The sequence below is a fragment of the Canis aureus genome, chromosome X, assembly GCF_053574225.1.
Source record: "Canis aureus isolate CA01 chromosome X, VMU_Caureus_v.1.0, whole genome shotgun sequence".
Taxonomy (NCBI): Eukaryota; Metazoa; Chordata; class Mammalia; order Carnivora; family Canidae; genus Canis; species Canis aureus.
In genome coordinates, this window is record NC_135649.1 from 123,138,624 (window position 1) to 123,161,346 (window position 22,723).

Here is a 22,723-nt window from a genome sequence, read left to right on the forward strand (position 1 = left end):
TTCTTGCATGAAGAAAACTCAACTCTTGACAATAGACGACTACTGGGGCCCCCGGGGGGCTCAGTCAGTGAAGCGTCTGCCTTTAGCTCAAGTTATGACCTCCAGGTCCTGGGATCGAGTCCCGCATCAGCCTCCCTGCTCAGCGGGGAATCTGCTTGTCCCACTGCTCCTCCCCGTGCTCATGCTCTCTTGCACGTGCCCTCTTTCTCTCAAACAAATAAAATCTTAACAAAAAAATAGATGCCTATTAAAAAACCCACTTATTTCTTGTACTGATTTATACAATGTTGCTATTTTTTCTTTAAAAAATGTCAAATAAATAAATAAATAAATAAATAAAAATTAAAAATGTCAAACTAAAGCACTGACGGGGGCACTTGATGGGATGAGCACTGGGTGTTATTCTGTATGTCGGCAAATTGAACCCCGATAAAAAATAAATTTATTATTAAAAAATTTTAAAAATAAATAAAAATAAAACCATTACTTCTGAAAGCCCTCTCAAATACTTTTGTGGAATAAGTAGGGCAGGAGTAGAGAACTATATGAATAAATAAAACATGACGTTAGCAGCACGCGTGCTACACTTCAAGCTATGCTCAGGAGGAGTGAACACAAAACATGGAGAATTTGCAGGAATATTTCCCTCCCAAGTCAGGTTTTAGTGATTTTGCTATTTTTCTTTCTTTCTTTTTTTTTTTGCTATTTTTCAACTGCACGGGGGAACTTGACAGGAACACAAACAACTTGATTTTCTTAGGCTCCGCGCTTCCTGTCGCTGCCAGTCCCTCCATCCCGCCTCTCTGCAGTGGTGCTGATGTCGTAAGCGTTACTTCTGGAAAAACTGAGCCTTAAAAAACAAATTGCAAAACAAAAACAAGAACAAGAACAAAAAAGCAAAACAAACCCAAAAAGCCAAACTGCACGGGCGTTGGAAATATCCCCAAAATACCTGAAATATTATCTTTTCTCAGCGGGTGGGGAGGGAGTGGTCGTGGGCAGATGTCACGGGAACGCCTTATGCAGGGACCTGTTTTGAGGACAGAACCGTCATTCTGTCCCGTTGGATGACACTGGCGGGGAGCGGGGATGGTCTTGGTTCTATATCTGAAAAGGCGCTTTGGGAAGATAAAGGCGTTTGATGTGACTTTTTGACGTTTTGAGAGACAGCGGAAAGCCAAAACAGGGATGCTCAGCTGGAGGCCTAGAGTGAGGCCCATGAGGTGGTGGTGGGGGCAGGTCCAGGCTTTTGGGAAGGCTCATGCAGCACCCCCGAACCTCCCCTGAGGTCTCCTGCAGCCTCGCCTGGTCCCCAGCATGCCACTTGGAGGTCCCGTCATCACTGCATTGTGCACTGATTAAACCACATGGCCCTGCTCCATGCAGGGGGGCCTCACCTCACGTGTTGAGGGCCGGACTTGAACCGAAAACGGTGGAGAATCAGGGATTCGCCGTCTGTCTCGGCTGCAGCAGATCCATTTGTCTGGTCTTGTCACCCTTGCACGCGGAGCTCCGGGTTCTCAGGCCTTTGGATTCAGAGCAAATAACACCACCGGCTTTCCTGGGTCTCCATCTTCTGGATGCAGATGGTGGCAAGTGGTCTGCCTGCAGTATCGCAGGAGCCGATGCCTCTACCGACTGTCCTCTTGCATGAACTTACATGTCCTGTGTCCCGTGCAGAGCCCTGACTTAGAGGGGGTGCGGGTGTCGGCTAGCAGGTGCTCCAAGAAGACGTCTCCGAACACACGGGTGGTCTCCGAGGCCACAGGAATGGAGCAGAGCCCGTGGCATGGACGTATCGACCCCGAGAACCTCCATCCGTCCCCACGGATCCCTCCATTTCGGACTTGCGACTGCCAGCGCTCCGAGACAATAAATATCCGCTGTCTTGAGACCGTCCTCCGACCCCCAGCGCCGGTGTATGGTCCTGAGAAACAGACGCAAGAGACAAGCGGACAAGGACATCCCGTCTGCGCCCACCTGTTTCCTCCCATCACAGATGCTTCTGTGCAGGGTCAACGGGGAGGATGGAGCGGGTGGCCTGGGTGGAGAAAGCTCCCGGGTGCCGTTCCCGCTGGCTCGGCTGCGCGGTTGGCTCCTTCAGCAGCCATCCTGCAGCATCCATCACGTCTCTTCGTCACAAGCGACGACACAATTTGTAATCGGGGTGCAAAAGCCACCTGTTATTTATTGCAAGGAGGTCTGGGTGCTGGGGGATTTGCAAAGAGCGGGTGTGGCGCGCACAGATCGAGAGCGTGGGCGCTCGTGTCCGACCCCCCTGCGCTTGTGGGCGGGACCTGAGACGCATCTGCTTCTCATCCACACAATACGGCGGCCGGGATGGGAACCCACTGCCACGTGGGGCACAGGTGCCTCCCCGTGGGGCCTGTTCTGTGTCCTTCAGCAACGCCAGTCGAATTTCAACATCCGTGGACTAGAGTGTGAGAGGAGCATGGCCACACCCGTTCCTTTCTGTGCTGGGCCCCAGGGCTGGTTTGGTGAGTCATTGCAACAGATGGCCTGGCAGTCCCCTTGCACGTGTGGCCCCCCTCCTGCCCCCTGGCCTGGGGGGGAGGGACGAAGGGCACAGTCTTTCCAAGGAACAGAAGCAGACGCTCGGACGAGCTCACCCTTTTGCAAACCAGGCCACCTACTTGCACTTGTGGCAATTGCCCGCCTGTGACACTGTGATTTGTGCTAAGTGCATACCATTGGCTCCTACTCCCCGCAGCCTGGCCCTGGAGCTCCCTGAACCCTGCGTTGTCCTAAGGGCTGGGTCTTTGTTTCGTTGTGTGGAGGAGGTGACTTTGGGGGAAGCCCTATGGGTGGCCGCTGGTTGCCTTATGCCTGGACGTTCGCAGCTTTCAGTCACTCCCGCGGGCCGTCGAATCCATCCCCCGATGGCCAGCGACGACTTCCTCGATCACGCCTGTGCTATGGAGCCTCCCCCACAAAAAAAAAAAAAATCCCAAAGAAAAGGGGTTCAGAGGGACTGGGAAGGCAGGAGGATCTGGGGAGGGAGGCCCACCAGGTGTGCATGCTCGTGTGCTTTGTGGGCCGGACCCCTGACTGTCCCCAGGGAGGGAGGGGTTACTGGCACCAGACTGGCGTCACCTGCTTTGGGGGCAGCCCAGCGCCGCCGGGAGGAGGGTCTGAGCAGCTCTAAGGCCTGACTCATCCTCCAGGGCCCCCCACGGGCCAGTTTCTAACACCCAGGATGACCTCGCTGGAGGCCAGACCCCAAGGGTCCACGTTGGGGGAACGTCACCCAAAATACCTCCTTCCTTCTTGCTCCAGAGCCCAGACCTTGTGGAGGGTGTGCAGCCGTGCTGTGCCCCGGAAGATGCGTCTGCACGGCAAAGTCACCCGCTCACCCCCGTTTCCTTCCTCCTGCTGGGCTGCCCAGGATGACTCACAGGGCGTGCACCCCACCCAGAGAGCACGCCCGCCCCAATTTCACACCCCGTCCCCAGCCAAACATCCCAGCTGCGGAATTCCTACAACACAAAGTCCTTGTTGGAGGATGAAAATCAGTGAGCAAGCGTCTCTGGGGCGGGGAGGGCGGGGGAAACCCTGTGCTTCCTCTTTCTTCTCCAGACTCTGTGTTGACAAGGGGGCGAGCATCCTCCCCTGGGTCCCGCCGTCGCGCAGCGGGGGTTTTGCTTGTGTGCTCCACTACCACCGGCAAACGCCCCCAAGTCACCGAAAAGCAGGAAAACAGGAGGAACCACACCCAGATGTGACCCGCTGGGCCCCCCTCCAACGCCCCCACCCCGCCCGGCTCACGGGGTTTCTCTGCCTTGGTCTTGGGCCTCCCGGTGGAGACATTGCTCTGCGATTCTGGGAACCCGCTTCTTTAACCACAAAGCACGAGGCGCTGACGAGCAGCCCCGAGACGCACGGGTCTCTGGGAGGTTTTGCAAAAGCAAACGGTAATGGACCTAAAACTTGAAAAGGTATTTTCTTTGCAACGTGTGTCTTTAGAAACTCTGCAATGCATGCTTTTAAGAAGTTTGCAACGCGTGTTTTTAAAGAAGCCAAGACAAGAGTCACTGGGCCAAGAGAAGCCTTCTGCGTGTCGTGTCGGCGGTGGAGACCACTTCATCTCCACCCCACTGGTCCGCGGGAGGACGACACGGCTGGTTCCTATTCCCAAGGGGACGGCCTCCCAGTAGACGAGACACACTCGGGAGTGGAAGGCTCTGTGAGTCTCCACGCCCACATCTCAAACCTCCGTGAAGTCGGACACAATCCAGGGCCTTGTGGGGCGTCAGGAGGAATCACAGGGACAGGGCGGCCCAGGTGGATGGGTTCGGGAATTCCGCGGGACAAGCTTGCTCAACTGCAGGCTCCGATTTCACCCATGTGGGACGTGGGGGCCATTTGGTGTCTCCAGCAAGCACCCCGGAGATGCAGCGGCCGCTGGCCGCAGGACCCCACCCGAGACAGCAACGTGGAGAAGATGGACCCCAAGAACCTGGTGAGGAGGGTCTGAACGTGCTCAGGAGCAGGGAGGCTGGATGTGTCGCAACCTGACGGATGTTGGAGTTTGCTCCCTGGAACGATGGACCGTGGCTGGTCCCGCGTGCGCCATGCTTACGTCACAGCAGAACTGCACGTGCAAAGAGGAAAGGTCATCGTGTCTGCTTGCTTGGTCCTCACCGTGTCTCCGAATGAGCAGCCGCCTCTGCAAACCACAGACACACTGAGGTGTGGACATCCTGAACGTTGACTCCAGCGACTTTGTCCGAGCAAGTGCTGGCACCGCAAGGCCTCAGCTGAGCTGTTTGCAGAGCCTGCTCCCATGGAGAGACCCCATCTAGTTGGGGGTCCCCTGCCATCCATCTGTACCCAGCTCCCCAGCTCCTGACTTGGTGGCGCTATGAGCTTCCCTTGACCTTGATGCCACGATTTTTTTTCAGCCAGCCGCCTGGCTCAGCTGGAGGCTCTGTGCTCTCCTCCCACATGAGGCCACGATGAATGGACAAAGACGGCCCTTGGTTATTTTCCATAGCCTTGCACCAGGTCCTACTGGTTGGTTCATCACCATAAGGGTCCCTTGTCACTTTGACACACTCCAGTCCTCCAAGGAAATAACAAAACCTTGAGAGTTTTGGAATCTTCCTCTCTGGGCTGAGTCCGGTCTCTGACTCCTCCTCCATCATCAATGCTCCCTTGTTCCAAGGCCCCCCCTCCTGCTCAGGTCGGGCACCATGACCAAGCTCAATAGGCAAAGGGAGTTCATTGTGAGTTTCTGCACTAGACGCTCTTCTTTGCCTGAGTCATCCAGGGAGAGGATTTCCTGCAGGTGTGCAGAGCTCCACCCCCAACACAGGGCATAAGACCCCCCCCCCACACTGCTTCTCACCTTAGCTGAGAAAATTGCGATGACCAAGAGAACGTTTACCTCAAGGACGCCAGCTGAAATCCAGGCATGATTAACGTGCCAAGAAAACACTACACCCTGGGGACTGTGAGTGGTGCCCCCCTGCAAAATGCGTGAGTGCCAGCCTCCACCTGTGGGCAACACGGAGCTGGACCATCCATCCCTGACCCCCATAGTGCTTGACAACCATCCGGAGAACAATGCATCATCTTCACAATATGGAAAACCCTCATTTCCATCATGCACCTCCACCAAACTGACGATGAACCGTTGGGGGAATCAGAGATGCCCCGGTAGGCGGGGGCGCCCACATTCTCACCAGAGAAGCTGACAGGTTAAGCAGAAGTGAGCTCAACAATACATTCCTGTCTTCTCCACCCATTTTGTCCATCTTCTAATTTTTCTCCCCGCTGACAACCATCAGTGTGTTCTCTGCATTTGTGGGTCTGTTTCTGCTTTTTTGTCTGTTTATTTGTTTTTAGATTCCACGTAAGAGGGAAACCATATGGTATCTGTCCTTCTCTGACTTATTTCAAGAAGGATAATACCCTCTAGGTCCATCCGTGTTGTCTCAAATAGCAACATTTCATCCCTTTTTATGGCTGAATAATATTCCATTATATTGGAGAACCAAGGTGGCTCAGGTGGTTAAGCACCACCCTTCGGCTCAGGTCATGACCTCAGGGTCCTGGAATCAAACCCCACATCGGGCTCTCTGCTCAGTGGGGGTCTGCTTCTCACTCTGCCCCTCCCCCTGCTCATGCTCTCTTTCTCTCCCATTAATTAATTAATTAATTAGTTAATTAATAAATAAAATCTTTTCAAAAATTCCATTGTGTGCGTACACCATCTCTTCTTTATCCAGTCGTCTATGGATGGACACTTGGGTTGCTTCTATATTCTATATTTCTTTTTTTTTATTATAAATTTATTTTTTATTGGTGTTCAATTTGAGATCCTGCATTTCTGGCTCACAGGTAATCAATAGCATTTCTCTCCTATGGATATCCTGTGTGAAGCAGAAATAGAGATGCTCAGATAAATTTCTTTCTTTTTTTTTAAGACTTTATTTATTTATTTGAGAGAGAGCATATGAGAGAGCACAAGCGGGGAAACAGAGAGGAAGAAGCAGACTCCCCGCTCATCAGGAAGCCCGATGCGAGGCTCCATCCCAGAACCGCAGGATCATGACCTGAGCCAAGGGCAGGTGTTTAACAAACTGAGCCACCCAGGTGCCCCCTCAGATAGGTTTCTAATTTCTAAGAAGTGTTTTGATTTGATTATATTTTTGTGGGGGGACTTTTGACTGTAGATTTGGTTTTAATATGCCACATGGGTTTCCAGTGATTTGAGATCACAGTGTCAAGAGCACCGTCTCCACATATGCGCTAGGGTAAACTGGCTCTTCACAAAAGGTGATTCTATTTTAATGTATTTTGGTTCGGTCTTGAATTCAGACTGGTGTGATCCCCTCAGGTCCAGCCAGATGGTTCCGGGTTGATTAGAGACTTTGGGTCAGTGAACAGTATCGATGATTCTCCCTCATTTGTAAAACAACACGTTAGTGCCTGTTAGAAACAGATATAAAATAAAGCAGAGGTGTAGACCTTGCAAAAGCAGCACCCAATGCTTCCATTCCTCCTCCAGTTTCACTGAGCATAGCAAAGAATTGCAAATTTTCACACGTACCCACACCCATTTACACAAACCCCTTGCCAAGACCATACATGTTTTGCCCCATTGTAAGATCCACCGACTGCTGGAAACCCATGTGATGTATTAAAACCAAATCTACGGTCAAAAGTCCCCCCACAAAAATACATGCGTCCTCTAAAAATCTGATAGAAGACCCGACTGGATTAACCCTCATGCGTAAAATGGCTTCTAAAAATCACAAATGACCTGCTCCGGCTGTCAGAAGTGATTCAATTCTCCCGGGCAATTGCTAAGTCAGTCCTTTATCTGGTGTCTGGCAAACACTACTATGCATTTAGATACATATCACATCAAAGGATCTGGAGGCAGGTCTCATGCTACCTTCTGGTAACTTTTAAATGAGGACGACCACACACGACGTTTAACGATATTTTCAGTGCCATGAAGAAAAACCCAACATGCCACGTAGGCACACAAGGGACAGGCGAGTAGCCATGTTCCTTTGGAAAGAGTATTTAAAAGCTAAATAAATGTATGGCAGAAACAATTGACACGAATCCTTTTTGATTCACCCCCACATGAGCGCAGACCTCACGTTTGCAGACCCCGGGTTGGAAGGGATCTGGCTTTGGATGAAAATGTCTATCAGATTGCGAGTGAATTGCAGGTAAAAACAGGAAAATGGTGTCTTCTGCGCTGAGGAAAGCCTCGGACTTTATGTCCGTCCCAGATGCGCATCCAGACCTATGTCGGTGAGATGCACCTGGAACCTGGATTCTTTCAGAGTTAAGCACGCTCTTTCTGCAAGACGCCATTAGTCCACGTCGATGGTGGGATGATTTGCTCCATCTTAGAATTGCTGGTCCAACCAAACTTGGCTCAATTTCTTCCTTCTTTTTAAAATTTAATTTAATTTAATTTAATGTTTCAATTTCTTTCTCGGAAGAGCACCGTTCTGTGCGCATCCAAGGGCAGGCGTGAAATAAAATGTATTGAACAGAGCCTTTGACTGAGGCAGCTTGGATGTCGCCATAACTCTGATTCCACTGGAGCCATAATCACGTGGAGGAAACACCTATAGATGGATTGTTCTCTGCTGAAAACAATTAGGATTATCACAGCGAATGTGGTCCATGCATCTTCTTTATGTTGCCTGAGTATCCATGTGTTACGGTGAAGATAGTCAACGCCATGGAGTCCAGGTTGGAACAAGAGCAAACCAGAGCACGCGTTTGACGAAGGTCCCCATTCCAGTGTTTTAAATTCTAACCCACCTCTCTATCCTGTACTTTTCCCTTGTGTGAGGCCGCCTGGGGTGAGGTGGGAAGAGTATGAGCATGGTGACCTTCGACACAGATCTGGGCTCACCCCCAGTTCACACCAGTCCCCTGCACGGGTGATTCTGGAAGCAGAGGGTCTTCCTACCCAAGTGTCTCCAGCCCTTAGGGTCCTGACCCCACAATAAAGAAGCTGCTCCCAGACCTAACTGGAGGGGAGGGATGTGAGAGTGAAGGCAACACAGGCTGGTGTGGGGACCTGGGGAGACAAGAAGCGAGGCCCAAGATGGTGGTCAGAGATAGCATCTTCCAGAAGTTTCCAGAAGGCTCTGGAAGGTGACAGGTGGTAGAGACAGGGATGGTTCCCTGGAGAAGCTTCTAGGGAAGAGAGGGGCAGAAAGCAGCCATGGGTGGAGTTGTGCGGATGAAGGCGTGAGGTTGAGCACAATGAGCACGATGGGCCAGCAGCGTGGAGACAAAGCCAACGGTCAACGTCCTGCAAGCAAACAGCCTTTACCAAGAGTGTTGCGGATCACGAGCATGGCTCCACGGAGCTTGGGAGAGGCTGGGTCCACCATGGGCCTGACTTGTAAGCGGGCATGCCTGGGTGTTAGGATCTATTCTTTATTGGCGTAAAATTCACGTACTGTGACGTTCGGTATTTTGAAGTACACAATTAGCACATTCACCATGTCGTGCAGCCCCCACCGCGACCTGGTTCCAGAACATTCTCATCCCCCTGTCTCCATGAGCAAGCAGTCCCTCCCCATCCCCTCCTGCAGCTCTTGGGACCCACCAATCTACTTTCTGTCTGTGGACACACCTGGCATATAAGCAGAGTCTCACACAATGTGGCCTTTTGCGCGTCTGCTTCCTCCCTCACCGTCACGTCCTCAAGATCCATCCACATGGTAGCCGGTGTCAGAGCTCCGTTCCTTCTCATGGATGAGTAACATTCCCCTGTAAGGGGGAAAAGCACATTTTGCTCGTGCCTTCACCCACTGATGGACACCTGTGTTGTTTCCACCTTTGTCATGCACGGTTCTGTGAACATGCGGGTGAAGGTATTTGAGTGAACACCTGTCTGTTGTTCCTTTGAGTTAACACACGTACGAGTGGGATGATGGGATCATAAGGACCATAGGGTAACTCTATGGGCATCTGTATGAGGAGCTGCCAAACTGATTCCTACAGCAGCTGCACCGTGTGACCTGCCCACCAGCACTGCAGGACGGTGCTTTCTCCACAACCTCGCCTCTATTCTTACTTTCCCTCTTTTTTTTTTTTTTTTTTTTTTTACTTTCCCTCTTCTTTAAACGTTAACACCACCCTAGTGATACGTTAAAGCCTGAAAAGCTGCTCAGAACTCTGGTCCTGTACATCTAGAAGTGTAGAAAACAAAATTCAGCTATTTTTTTTTGTTTCTTTTCTTTTTTTTTCGGTCATATAATGAAGACTCAAAACATTGCACCATTACCAGACAGTGGAATGTATTTTTTCTCTTGCTAAATTTATACATCTTGCTAACATGCAACCCAAAGCCCTTGACAGGTAGGAGGAGACTGGTGCCCCGGGTTTGCAGTCAGCTGGAAGAAAGCCTGGTTCGAGCGTGACGAGAAAGACCCTATAGTTGGCAATTTATGCCTTCTCACACTTTTATGACCAGGTCTACAGATGGCGCATCCATCACGGCTGAAATTATAAGGCCGACAAGTAGACAAATCCGATAATGAGGACATGATTTCTGCAACCACCTCTGCAGCGAAATCCTTGTGGCTCATCGATCCTCCTGTTGTAATTATGCTTCTTTCAATGGTGAGCATCACTGGGGGAAAGAATACATATACAGCCAAAAGTGCTGAGTCTCCTGGTCCATGGATTGCCTTTGTCAGTGCGAGGTAGGCTGATGCCCTGGGGACCAGCCAGAGGCAAATACATCCCACTTCCCCAGGGAAGAGGAAAGAACCAGAGTGCTCCAGAGAACCGGGTCATGAAAATGCCACCCATTGGGGTAGGAAGATGGCACCCAGTCCCTAACTATCCCTGTCCTTATAGCCTTGGGTCCAGCTCTGTTTCCCCGATGGTCAGTCCACGAATCAGCTGGCTGTGGCCCGAAGCACCAACTATCTAGCTTCCAGGAGTTGCCAAAGTCCCTGAGTCCTCCTTTTGGAGGAGGCATGTTTCCTGCCACCCCGTAGGCAGCATACACAGCCTTCCCACTGTGGCTGTAAAAAGGTCAAGACGGCATGTGCCCCATGGAGAGGAGGGAATGTATGAATGCATTTGCAGACAGGATGTGAAGGACCAAGAATTTCCATGACTTTTGAAAATATGCCCTGCAGTCATCTGTGCCCGGCCGGGTTCCCACTCAGGAGACGGTGCCTACTCAGCAAACCCCGAACAAGGCTTCTGTGTCAGGGAACAGCTGCTGCTGACCAGAGGCGGCTCACTGGGCATGAAGGACAACACAACATGGTGAGGGAAGGCATCGGCGGAGTGAAGGGTCCCACAAATGGTCCCAATAGAGGCAAACAAGCCCATTCTGGGGTTTCCAGCATGGTCCAGAGAGGCTTGGGTTGCCCGGCTGGGTGGCAGAGGACCACATATTACCAAGAAGGAGAAGACTAGAAGGTGCTGGTTGACAAAGGAGGAAAGAGAGACCCGGGACACTTCGAGGATTTGGTAAAGGTCACTGTGCAGAAGAGGCAGCTGGGCTCAGTGCCCAGGGCTACCCTACATCTGCACTGGGGTTTTCTCTGGACACCAAGACACTGGGAGGAGGGCACACCCTGACTCAAATGACACACGGCTGGGGATGTAATTCTCCCTTTCTGACCCCAAGAGGAAATCCTACCAGTCATTTTCTTCAACCTACCTTTCTCTCTTTATGTATCCATCCATCCATCCATCCATCCATCCATCCACTCAAACATCCATCCATCCATCCATCCATCCATCCATCCATCCATCCACTCAAACATCCATCCATCCATCCATCCATCCATCCATCCATCCATCCACCCAACCATCCATTCATTTAGGCACCTATCTACCCACCCATACATGTACTCAAACATCCCTCCGTCCATCCATGACTCCATCCATCCATCCATCCATCCATCCACCCATATACTTGTTGCTGCCTATTTTTTCTTGTAATTTAAAAGGCACGACAGTCCAAAGCAGACGAGCTAAAATGGTGTGTGTGGCAGGTGAACAGCTCGCCTCGCACCTAGGATAGGCTGTCCCCAACACAATAGAGGGGCCAATGAAGCCTGTGTCCTTCATTTCAGACCTAGGAGAGTGGATGTAAGAGGTTTTTAGATTGCACCAAGCAGAATCCAGTCGCCCAAGAAAGGGAGCTTAGACGGTGTGAAGTCTATGCAGGGCTGCCAGGAAGGTAAACTGAGGCTGGCTCACCACCAGGATATCCTGGTTGCAAGCACAGACTTTAGAAGCATCAAGAAGGAAAATCCTTGGTATTGAAACTTGCTTCTGCCTTCAAAAAAAAAAAAAAATCATGCTATTGGAGACGCCCTGAGCTTCTTGGATTGAGAGTAACAAGCTACACACCCACTTTGTCCATGTCTGCGTCTGATAAACATCACACTCAAACAGTCTTAATCCGGACGAAATTCTCAGTAGGCTCAGCTCATGCCGTTCACCCACAACAGACCCTGTCAGGCAGTTTGAGATCTTGCATGATTTCCTGGTCCGTGATGAATGCTCCTGACATTCGCACTGACAGGTCTTGGCATGACGCCTTCACGGTGGAGAAGAAGGCGGATGAACATCCAACTATCGCTCTCAGCTTCTCTCCACACCCCGGGTTCCTTCTGCTTCTTTTGCTGATGCTGGAGCCATGTTCCCTCCTCAAGGAACACACCCGGGTCACTTCTCCGTGCACCCACAAGACTTCATCTGGTCACATCTGGTCACGCCGGCCCTGTCACACCTACTTAGTCCCTCAGGCTTTGGGGTCCTGCTCTGGGGGGGGGGGGGTCCCGAACACTGATTCAAGCAGATCTCCTCAAGAAGGCGGCAGTGATTTGCAAGATCCAGCGGGCAGAGTTCCAGACACCTGTGGTCGGCACAATAATGAAATCGTAATAATGACAGAAATAATAATGTTGACACAAACAACAGCTTGTTCAACCTAATTAAGGGGGTGGGAGAAAACACACCCACTCATGGGACTGCGGCAGGCTGAATAATGCCCTCCCCCCCAAGAGTGTGCTGGGCAGTGGAGTCAAGATGAGCACAGCGAGGCCACGGCCAGTCACCAATCCTGAAAACGTCCCTTTGGCTGTCCCCAGGGGGCCATCGTTGCCTTCCATTCTGATTGCCTTCCCCCAGCTGCTCCCTGGGAGCTCCCTCCTGCCCCCAGCTGCCCATCTCTCTGCCTCTAGCTTGGGCTCTCACGTGGCTGCTCTGTCCCCGTTGCTAACGCCCTTCCCTGGACCCTTGAAGTGCAAAGTTCATTTTCCCATCACGAAAGGAGGCTCTGCTCAGTGTTGACAACCAGGACAACCAAAAGAGGGTGGTGGATGGAGAAACAGCACTGTGAATTCTCCGTGGAAGGAATCCAGTGACGCCGCTCGCAGCCAGCATCCTGAAGGCAACTTGTCCGTCGTGATCCTACTGTAGGGCATAGCTTTCCCTTCTGTGTGGACGGTGGGTTGGAGGCTCCCAGTCCTCTCTCTAAGCTCCTCAATGCACTGTGAAGATGCAGTGAGTGTCCACCAACCAACCAAGGCAGATGGCTTCTGGACACTGCAAAAGCCATGGAATTTCTTCCTCACCGGCAACGGCCCCACCAACAACCTATTTGACCTGGTAAAACCCAGACCCTACCTCTGGCCCCCAGAAATGCGAGATCATATATTCCCATCGTTTTAAGCTCTGGGAATAGTTAACAGAAGCAAAGAGAAACGAATGCACTCCACATACTCCACCCCTCCTCCTCCATCTGTGTGACATAAATCTGCAGAGTCTCCCTCTGGTTGGCAAGAATAGTGGAAGCCACAGAGCCCAGCCCTGACCTGGGAGCCAAAGGTCAAGCCCGGCCCTGCAATCACACCTGCTGATTTGCAATCTTATGCATCGGTAGCTCCTTACAAAAGGTGGAACACCTGGGGCAGGCAGGGTTTGGCCTTGGTTTTGGTTGTGTTAGGAACTGACTGCCCTGTCTGTTGAGCCTCCATGTGACCTCGGGAGCCTCCAAACCCCCACAAGGACAAGCAGAGACGGTGCATGGTTGGTTGGGCTTCCGGCAAGGCTTCACTGGAACGCGATGACCGATCCACATCACCGTGCTCACTGCTTCTGTTATTCCAAATGCAGAGTGTGGGTCTCTTAAAAAGTGCAAGGAAGGAAAAAAGTTTAAGTTGATGAAAAAAATAAGAGAAATGAGCTACAACATCAAGGTACCTTGGGACGAGGTGAGCATTTGCGCTAAATGCCATGAGATGCTTCCACTCACACCCACAAGGGACCGCGCCATGGAAGGCATTCCCGGTTTGCTCCCCTTAAGCCCACCGTGTCCTCCATCTGAGATTCCCCAGGGCGTTCTTCTAGCATTGCATCTGCTATGGCCTCTCATCTCTCCAGAAATTGAAGTCTGACCAACTCAAAGATGTGATTATTTGCTCTAAAGGCTTACAAATGAAGATAGTGGGAGGGATCTAATTTTAGCTAAGGATGCTAAGGAAAAAAAAAAAAACAAAAACCTTCTCCATCTGATGGGGAAAAACGTCTTAACAATAACACAGATGTGTCATCAAGGAAATCTTGCAGATTTATATCAGCTTGGCCCACGGTCACTCCCAGCCCTGCCCGGTTTTGACAGAATCACCTGGAGAGCTTGAAAAACACCAAAGCTGGGGTCACTCCTTGGCCTGGGACACGGATGCATTTGGTCTTGGGTGCAACTTCTTCACCAAACCTCCAGGGGTGGGATGTGTGAAATTTGGGAACTACAGTCTGGTTTAGGGCTAATTAATCAGTGTCCTGAGCTGACTGGCATTGGGGCTTAATTGCCATGCAGGCCAGTAAGGATGAATATTGGCTAATGATGGGGTGCAAAGACATCTTTCCTGTTTAGGGTCGTGGCTCTGGTGATACTTAATATTCCTAGTGAGTCATCAGAGGACCAACAAGATGGTGGGGGGAACAGCAAGCCCAGAAAAGCCCAACAGGATGGCGGCGGGGACAGCGCTCAGATTTGTCTGCTCGGGGTCTTCATGTACCTGAACGACTTGACCAGTTAATAGCCCCTCCCAGTGGACCATGGATTCCGACCCGATGATTCTGAACAGCTTTGCTTAACCTCTTGAACTTCTGGTGCCTCTGACAAGGGACGTGGCCGATGCAATCTCATTGTGCCTGGGGAGGATTCGATTGGATCTGTGTAAAGAGCCTGGTACTCTGGTGGCCCATTATGAACGTCAAGTATCACTCCTCTCTGGGCGCAATGTTCCCACTGTATGAGCTGGTGTCCTGAAGATGCACCTGATTTATCTCCCTACTTACACACCAAGGGGTGCAACACCTTGATTCACTTGCAAAGGGAATGACACACATCACAGAATTCTAAAAATTCTTGGTCACTGCAACGGTCTTGAGCGGGAGATGAGAAATGTATATGCTCCCAGTGCCCGACTCCTTCTCTGACTGTGGAGGGTATTAGCCCCAGGCCTTGAGAGTTTCTGACGTAGATCACAAAAATGTATCTCCTCAAGGCTTCCCGTTTAATTCCCCTGGGACCTGTGATCTACACTTTAATTTTAACCGTTATTGAATCTACATCTCTACCAGTGTGTTCATCTATTATCTACCCTCTGTCCATCTATCATCTATCCATCCATCTGACCGTTTATCTATCATCTATCCATCCATCTACCCATCTATCCATCCATCATCTATCTATACATCCATCCTATCTATCTAGTCATCCATCCTATGTATCCATTGTATCTACCCATCCAATCTATCTATCCATCCAACCATCCATTTACCCATCCATCCATCATGTCTAACTATCATCTATCATCTATCATATTCATCTATTCATCCATCCATCTATGTCATATCTCTCCTATTTATCCATCCAGCAACCATCCAACCATCCATCCATCCATCCATCCATCTATCCCTATGTCATATCTATCACATTTATCCATCCAGCATCCATCCATCCAACTCAATGTCCTATCTATCTATCTATCTATCTATCTATCTATCTATCTATCTATCATATTCATCCATCCATCCATCCATCCATACATCCATCCCTATATCATATCTATCATATTTATTCATCCAGCAACCATCCATCCATCTCTATGTCCTATCTATCTATCTATCTATCTATCTATCTATCTATCTATCATCTATCTATACAAACATCTATCGATATTTAATAATTTACTGACTGTAGACAACACAGGCATGATTAACTCACACGTTTTCTGAGAGCAAATCTCAACTTGTCCCCCACAGCTGGCTGTCAGAATAAGGAAGAGAGTCTGAAACAGCAATGAAGAAAAAAGAACCCCTCTCTTCTGATGAGAGACCGCCCGGGCAGGGCAAAGTGCCTCAGGGCTGGAGACCGTCCCTGTGGTGAAGGCGAGGAGGCAGCAAGAGCATTGGCTTACCGGGGGATCCTTAAGTCACTCCACTGAGCACGTGGTCCTTCTTGTCCAATGTTCTCTGCACCTGCTTATCCTTGAAGGGTCACAACCAGAATCTCACTCAAGATGAACCGAAAGAGGACGTTCTGTGGAGTCCCCTGTGTGGGAGCCGCCCCTGGGACAGGTGCCCTGTTTAGTTGGGTTTCTCCCCGATAGACCACACAGCCGCCCCAAAGACTCAACGGCCTGAAGCCAGCACTGAATATGAATTTCACCATTTACTTAATACATTACTTGAAAGCTTTAAAAATAAAATTCAATCAACAACCTGGCCAGAGGCAAACAAAACCACGGTTGTCTCTTCCTCCCCCAGATGCATCCCTTCAAAGTTTGTGTTTTTAATATAATGGAAATCATGACCATATTTCTAGAGGCTAATGAGGAGTCATGAGTTTCTTTATATTTTTAATATAAAAGGGAACATTCTTTGCCCCTGGGAAAATATTTATGAGAGACGTAACCGAATGAAGAATCCGCTTTCCCTTTTTATTTTCCTTTGGAGTCGTAGATTCTCCTGTTTGTTCGGAGAACTAATTAAATATTTAACGCAGTCATCCTGTAGAGATTTATCTTCGTAAATTGTTTCCATAAGCTGGGGGAAAAGTGGAGGGTGGGCTGCTACCTTCACGAGTCCACGGAGGAAGGACGTCTGCTAGGGTTGGAGGCACTTTGACGTGGTTGGCTTCATAGACGCTGGTAGTATCAGTGAGAAAATATGGAATTTCTAGGTTTATATTATCCAACTGCGCCTCGCCGCTGGCTCCCCGTGGTGTCCTGGGCCCTCAGAGCGCTCACCTGAGCAGGCCATGTTTCTTGCACGTGACCAAGGTGGCATCTCCTGTGGGCCGAGGAGCGGACAGGCCCCCTTCGAATGTGTTAAGAACGAAGCACTAAAAAGCACATTGTTGCTGCTAAGTATGACCTTCCCTTGAAAACGTGGTTCCGATATCTCCACCGCAGATCCCACCAGGAACACGACGCAACGTTCTTATCGACCACATGTCCCTCACCCACGTTTTCCTTCAGGTGGCTCAGATAGCCATGGGCAGCTGACCCTGAGATACGAAGCATTCTTCTCAGGAACGCGGCCAGTAAAATTCCATAGATCCCAACTCAGGGTCACAGGCCGCAGACAGAGTCAGGAGCGGGTCTCCCCCCCACACAGCTCCCGAGAGCCGTCGGCCAGCCTCCCTGCACAGCGAAAACACAGAATTGCTTATTCCAATGGACCAGTCTCTTTTTTTTTTTTTAAAGAATTTTTATTGATTTATTTTTTTTGAGAGAGAGAGAAAGCGAGAGCATGAGCACGGGGGGAGGCGGAGAAGCAGACTCCCCGCTGAGCTGTCAGTGTGGACCTTTTGTGCCTCCCAAAGACGAGAGCTGGAAATACACAGACGGCCCAAATCAGAGCTTGCCTGTGTCCCTCCCATCCTGCTCACACGCAGGAAAAGTGCAAGGGTCTGATGGGCAGGTGGGCGTAGAGCTCACAGGGGAGCTTGCATGGTGAACTGCGTCCCTGGAGCTTCCCACCAAACGACATTCCAGAAGGTGGATCCTATACACCAGGGACAAACTCCTCACCCAGTCCCTAAATGAAATGTGATTCGTTTCTTCATTTATAGCTTGTGCACATTCCTAATGGCTTAAAACGGGAATCTAGGCTTGTCTGGCTCTGGAGACCAGAAGTCTGTGCTCCCTCCAGAGGCTCTGGGGAGGGGTCCTCCCGCCTCTTCCGGTGTCTGGGGCCCCAGGCGTCCCCGGGCTGGTGGCCGCATCCCTCCCATCTCCGCCTCCATCCTCCTCTGCATCTGCGTCTCCTCCTCTGTCTCTTATGAGGACCCCTGTCATTGCCTGTAGGGCTCATCCTCATCGCGGATGAGCTCATCACTAGATCCTTACCTAATTACACCTGTAAAGACCCCATTTCCAAGTAACCCCCCCCCCACCCTAGTTGGGATTAGGATAGGGCGGATCTGCCCTGAGGGCTGCTATTCACCCCCCGCGGGCGGGCGCTGATTGCATATTCACAGTATGCAGGCTCCTAGGCCATCCCTGCAGGCAAACAAGTGGCCGGTGATGTTTGCAGGCTGATGCAGCAAGAGGAGAAAAGGTAGGAAAGCAGGTCATCCTCATCCAGGAGGAGCTCATCTCAGCTCCTTCAAGTCATCCCATCTGCAAAGACCCTATTTCCAAATAAGGTCTGGACCACAGGCACCCCCCCCCCCCACGTCACCTCCTTCCACATGCAAGCTCCGTTTAGGGTCTGTTTGTGGGAAAAGCAAAAAACGATGACACCTCTCCCTCCTCTGGAAAGCTCTGCTGGGCAGTGACTTCTAAGAGGCACAGAATGATTCACAACGTGCACTGGCAACATGTTCCCTTTCCCCGCTGGGCCTCTGCCGTCAGGCACCACAGATGCGTGACTAAGAAGGCATAAAACTGTGCCCCCACAGGGTTGACGAGGGCGAAACGAGCCAGAAAGTTTAAAACCTGTCTTTCAAAGAATTGCGTCTCCTGCATCAGCTATCGTGTCTCTCTGGGGCCCCACTAACCAACCCACGGGCTGTCTCTGCAGAAGCCTGGATTCGAGGTCAACTGATAGGGACACAGCTTAGGAACATTCCTTACCCGAGATAAGCAGCCCGAGCCCCCATCCAGTTGATACTAGTTCTGGGAGCGCGCCCAACACCGGTTCTTCTCCGTCCTAAGATAACCTCATGACTCAGCGGCTGAATTTTGCCTCATTCTGGGGTTAAGCGTCCGCCCCACGCGGACCACGGGATGTATGTTCCATGCACGTTAGCCCAATGCACATGCTCCACGTTTGCTCGTCAACAGTACACTTTCCTGCCCTGTTCATCAGTACGTGTGCAATCTCAACCCCCTACGATCATAAAACACTTGTTCTCGGCCCCTTTGGGGACGTGGATTCAAGGTTTGCCCTCCCGGCTCCTCATCTGCCCGCCTCTCCAACAAACCCTTTGCTTCCTCTGCAAACCTCACGCCTCAATGATTGATTGTCATGCACACATGGACTTGGGTTTGCAAAAACCGCCTCACCTGCCCAGGTGGGCAGCACACGCAACGCCATCCCCATGCCTGGATCTCAAGCTCCAGGCAGCTCCCGGTAGACCCACCAAGGGTGTCCCCAACGGCCACATTGGCCCACCCTCTTGCAAAAACAGGGGCCAGCTCCTTGCACCGTTGACTTTGCACGCTCGCAGGAAGCATCTACCAGGCTTCTTGTAAAGGAGACCGTGGGAAGCCCTGCACATCTCACTTTACGGCTCACAGAGAATCCCAGCAAGGGCCTGGAGATGGGGAGCTGGACTCGGACCAGTCACCCTCTCCTCTTAAACCCAACACCTCCATTCTCACGAGTCTCCTTCTCACAAATCCCTAGACGACAGGCATGGGGAAGGAACTCCCGGGAAGCACCGTCGTGCATTTTTATTCCGGGGGCTCCGCGTGGAAGCCCAGATAACGCACTCACCGTGTATGAATTCCAGAAGAGCGCGTTTCCCAATCTCCCGAACTCACTCAACCGCGACCAGGGGCAGCATCCAGTGATCCCGCAGCTCAGCACAGAAGTATCCATTCACAGCTCCCCCAACAGGACAGGTGCATGTCGTTTGGAGATAAAGTTAACGCCGCTCCTTTCTGTTAGAGGCTCCGAATGCTTTGCTCAAAGGAGGGTCATTGTCACTCCTTATAATTCCTCTAAGGAAGAGGGAAGCGAGTCTGGTGAAATATAGTCTTGAATCCTCTCTAAAATCAGAACATCTCAGGGCCGTGGGGATTTTAGGGCTGAGCCCTGATTTTTCCTTGATGTCCAACTTGTGGGGTGTATTTGTGACCAAAGGGCATGTGCAGAAGGCGGCTCTGTAGCTCATCTCCCCGGGAGCATGAACATAAGGTCCCGACTTAGGACGGGGAAGCGCAGAATACCAAAGGGGTGCCTGTGAAGCAGAAGAGCAAGCATAGGTTAGACCCCAAGGGGTGGGGCCCTCGAGACCGCAGGAAACACAGAGTCAGGAAGCCACACCACGTGTCCGGGGAAAAAGGTGATGACCGTGACCACGGGGTCCTGACCCATTTGGGAACGTGCCAGGTGACGTGGAAATTCCAGGCAACTGTCAGGAAACCAACCCAAGGGTCATGGGCACCGAGGGATCCCAGGATGACACCTACCAGACAGTGGCGGGTGGCAGTGCCTGCTGGGCAAGTGGACATGGGTCCACCCTTCAAGAGACCAAGCCGTCCGCCTTGTCCCACAGAAGGTGACGCTCTTTATTTTCAACGGTGCTTCTGCCCCGCGTAGATCGCCGTTTGGCCAACGACGTGAGGGGTGGGAAATAAATTAGAGCTTAGGACCCGTTGCTTGCGTGGAGATGTCCTGAGGGAGACGACGGTGGTTTCTTTTAAGGCTGCTAAGGAAAGGGTTGCGTTGCTCTAGAGCGACATTCTCAACCAAGGGCAGAAGACGGGTGGGCCCTCTCCTGTTTGATGCTGGCCTGGAAATAGGTCAGGACAGGTCCAATGGGGCAGAGCCCCAAAACAAAGGGGATTTCTGGAGTTACTGTCTTTAGGGACAAGTAGAAACTACGTAGAAGGTGGGCCGGAAATTGTCAAGAGCTCCCCCCTGAGCCACTTTCCAAAAATCTTAAATCTATGGTTGCTGGGGTCATGGGGCAGCCGTAACCAAGTATGATAAACCCAGCGGCTGAGAACGGTTCATATCTATCAGCTCTGGAGACCAGAAGTCTGAGATCCATGTGGGGCAGGGCTGGGCTCCCTCTGGAAGCTCCATGGGACGGTCCTTCCTGGCTCTTCTGTGTCTCCTCCTCTGTCTCTTACAAGGACACTTGTCATTGGATTTAGGGTCACCTTCATAGGATGAGCCCATCTCAAGACCCCTCACTTAATGGCATCTTTGGCCACATCTTTCGTCATAAAAGATCATATTCACGGGACACGGGCATGAACACGTGGACCTGATTTTGAGCAAGCCACCGTCCATCCTACTATTTTCAACACATACGAGGGATCAAACCCATTATTACTTTATTATTGCCTAGGTGAACCCCACTTCTTAAAAGTCACAGTGAAACATTTGTGGAAAGGTTACTAAGCACCAGTTACGTGAACCGCGTCTATTTCCACCACGGCCTTAGGAAGTAGGTCCTTGGTCTGTACGATGTAGACTCAATGTGCGCATCCCTCCGAAATACGTATGTGGGATGGGATGTGGAGGTGGGGTCTGGGTCCACCCCGGTGGGAGAGGATTAGATCTTGAGGATGGAGCCCCATGATGGCGTGAGTGTTCTCAGAAGAACCCGGTTGACCCTTCCTCCGTGTCGGGACACAATGGGAAGATGTCTACCTGAGAACCGGGAAGTGGATTCACACATATTGAATCTGCACACTCCTTGATCTTGCATATCCAGGGTCTACAAGCATCAGGACTAAATATCGATTATTGATAAGCTCCCTAGCCTGTGGTGCCCTGTTAGAGCAGCCCCGGAAGTGGGCCACCATCACCATCCGCACGGAAGCCTTGTCCCCATGAAGCCATCTGTCCCCATTCCCCTCGACAGCCGCGGATGAACTCTCTGCAGATAGATTTGCCTTTTTCTCCACATTTCATGCAAATGGAATCACATGTGGGCTCTTATATGTGGCTTCTTTTACTTAGCACAGTTTTGTGGGTTTTTTGTGGGGTTACTGTCTTTAGGGACAAGTGGAAACTATATAGAAGATGGGCCGGAAATTGTCAAGAGTCCCCCCCTGAGCCACTTTCCAAAAATTTTAAATCTAAGGTTGTTGGGGTCATGGGGCAGCCGTAACCAAGTATGATAAACCCAGCGGCTGATGGGAGCAGGCGTCAGAGCTTCTCTTTGTGGCCGAGTGATATGCCCCTGTGTGGACAGACCCCGTTCTGTTTATCCATTCATCCATCCATGGACATTTGGGTCGGTTCCGACGTTTAGCTGTTGGGACTGGTCTTGCTGTAAATATTACGTATTCAAGCATATGAGTTTTTGGGTAGACGTGTGTCTTGGGTATACACCTGGGAGAAAATTGGTGGGTCATACGACACATTTATGATTAATCTTTTGAGGAATTGACAGGATCATTAAATCTTTGTACGCTTTTAATTTCAATTTAAAGGAATTTAGCTCTGACCCCTACACTAGGAAATGAATCTTCTTCACTTTCTCCTCCTCTTCCTCCTTTTTCTCCTCCTCCTCCCTCTTGTTCTTGTTGCTCTTCTTGTTCTTGCTCTTCTTGTTCTTCTTCTCCTCCTTCTCTTTCTTCTGCTTCTTCCGCTTCTCCTTCTCCTCTTTCTTCTCCTCTTTCTTCTTCTTCTTCTTCTTCTTCTTCTTCTTCTTCTTCTTCTTCTTCTTCTTCTTCTTCTTATTCCTCTTCTCCTTCTCCTTCATCTTCTTCATCTTCATCTTCTTCTTCTCCTTTCTTCTGCTTCTTCCATTTCTTATTCTCCTTCTCCTCTTTCTTCTTCTTCTTCTTCTTCTTCTTCTTCTTCTTCTTCTTCTTCCTCTTCTCCTTCTCCTTCATCTTCTTCATCTTCTTCATCTTCATCTTCTTCTCCTTTCTTCTGCTTCTTCCACTTCTTATTCTCCTTCTCCTCTTTCTTCTTCTTCTTCTTCTTCTTCTTCTTCTTCTTCTTCTTCTTTCTTTCTTCTTTCTTTTTC

At 50.6% G+C, this 22,723-nt stretch overlaps 1 long non-coding RNA gene across 6 annotated transcripts in view; it reads right to left on the reverse strand.

Moving 5' to 3' along the window:
- LOC144309079 (uncharacterized) overlaps positions 1-22,723 on the reverse strand; it is a 33,282-nt gene that overhangs the window by 3,838 nt on the left and 6,721 nt on the right. The window contains exons 1-3 of one of the 6 annotated variants that reach the window (XR_013375203.1): positions 20,202-22,684; positions 19,504-19,969; positions 9,143-9,279 (exon numbers count right to left, since the gene is read on the reverse strand). This is a non-coding gene — a long non-coding RNA (uncharacterized LOC144309079). Of the gene's footprint in view, positions 1-6,461; positions 6,955-9,142; positions 9,280-9,792; positions 12,401-15,980; positions 17,202-19,503; positions 19,970-20,201; positions 22,685-22,723 lie in introns of those variants that run through there. The other 5 variants (XR_013375205.1, XR_013375204.1, XR_013375206.1 and 2 more) reach the window with 5 other exon arrangements.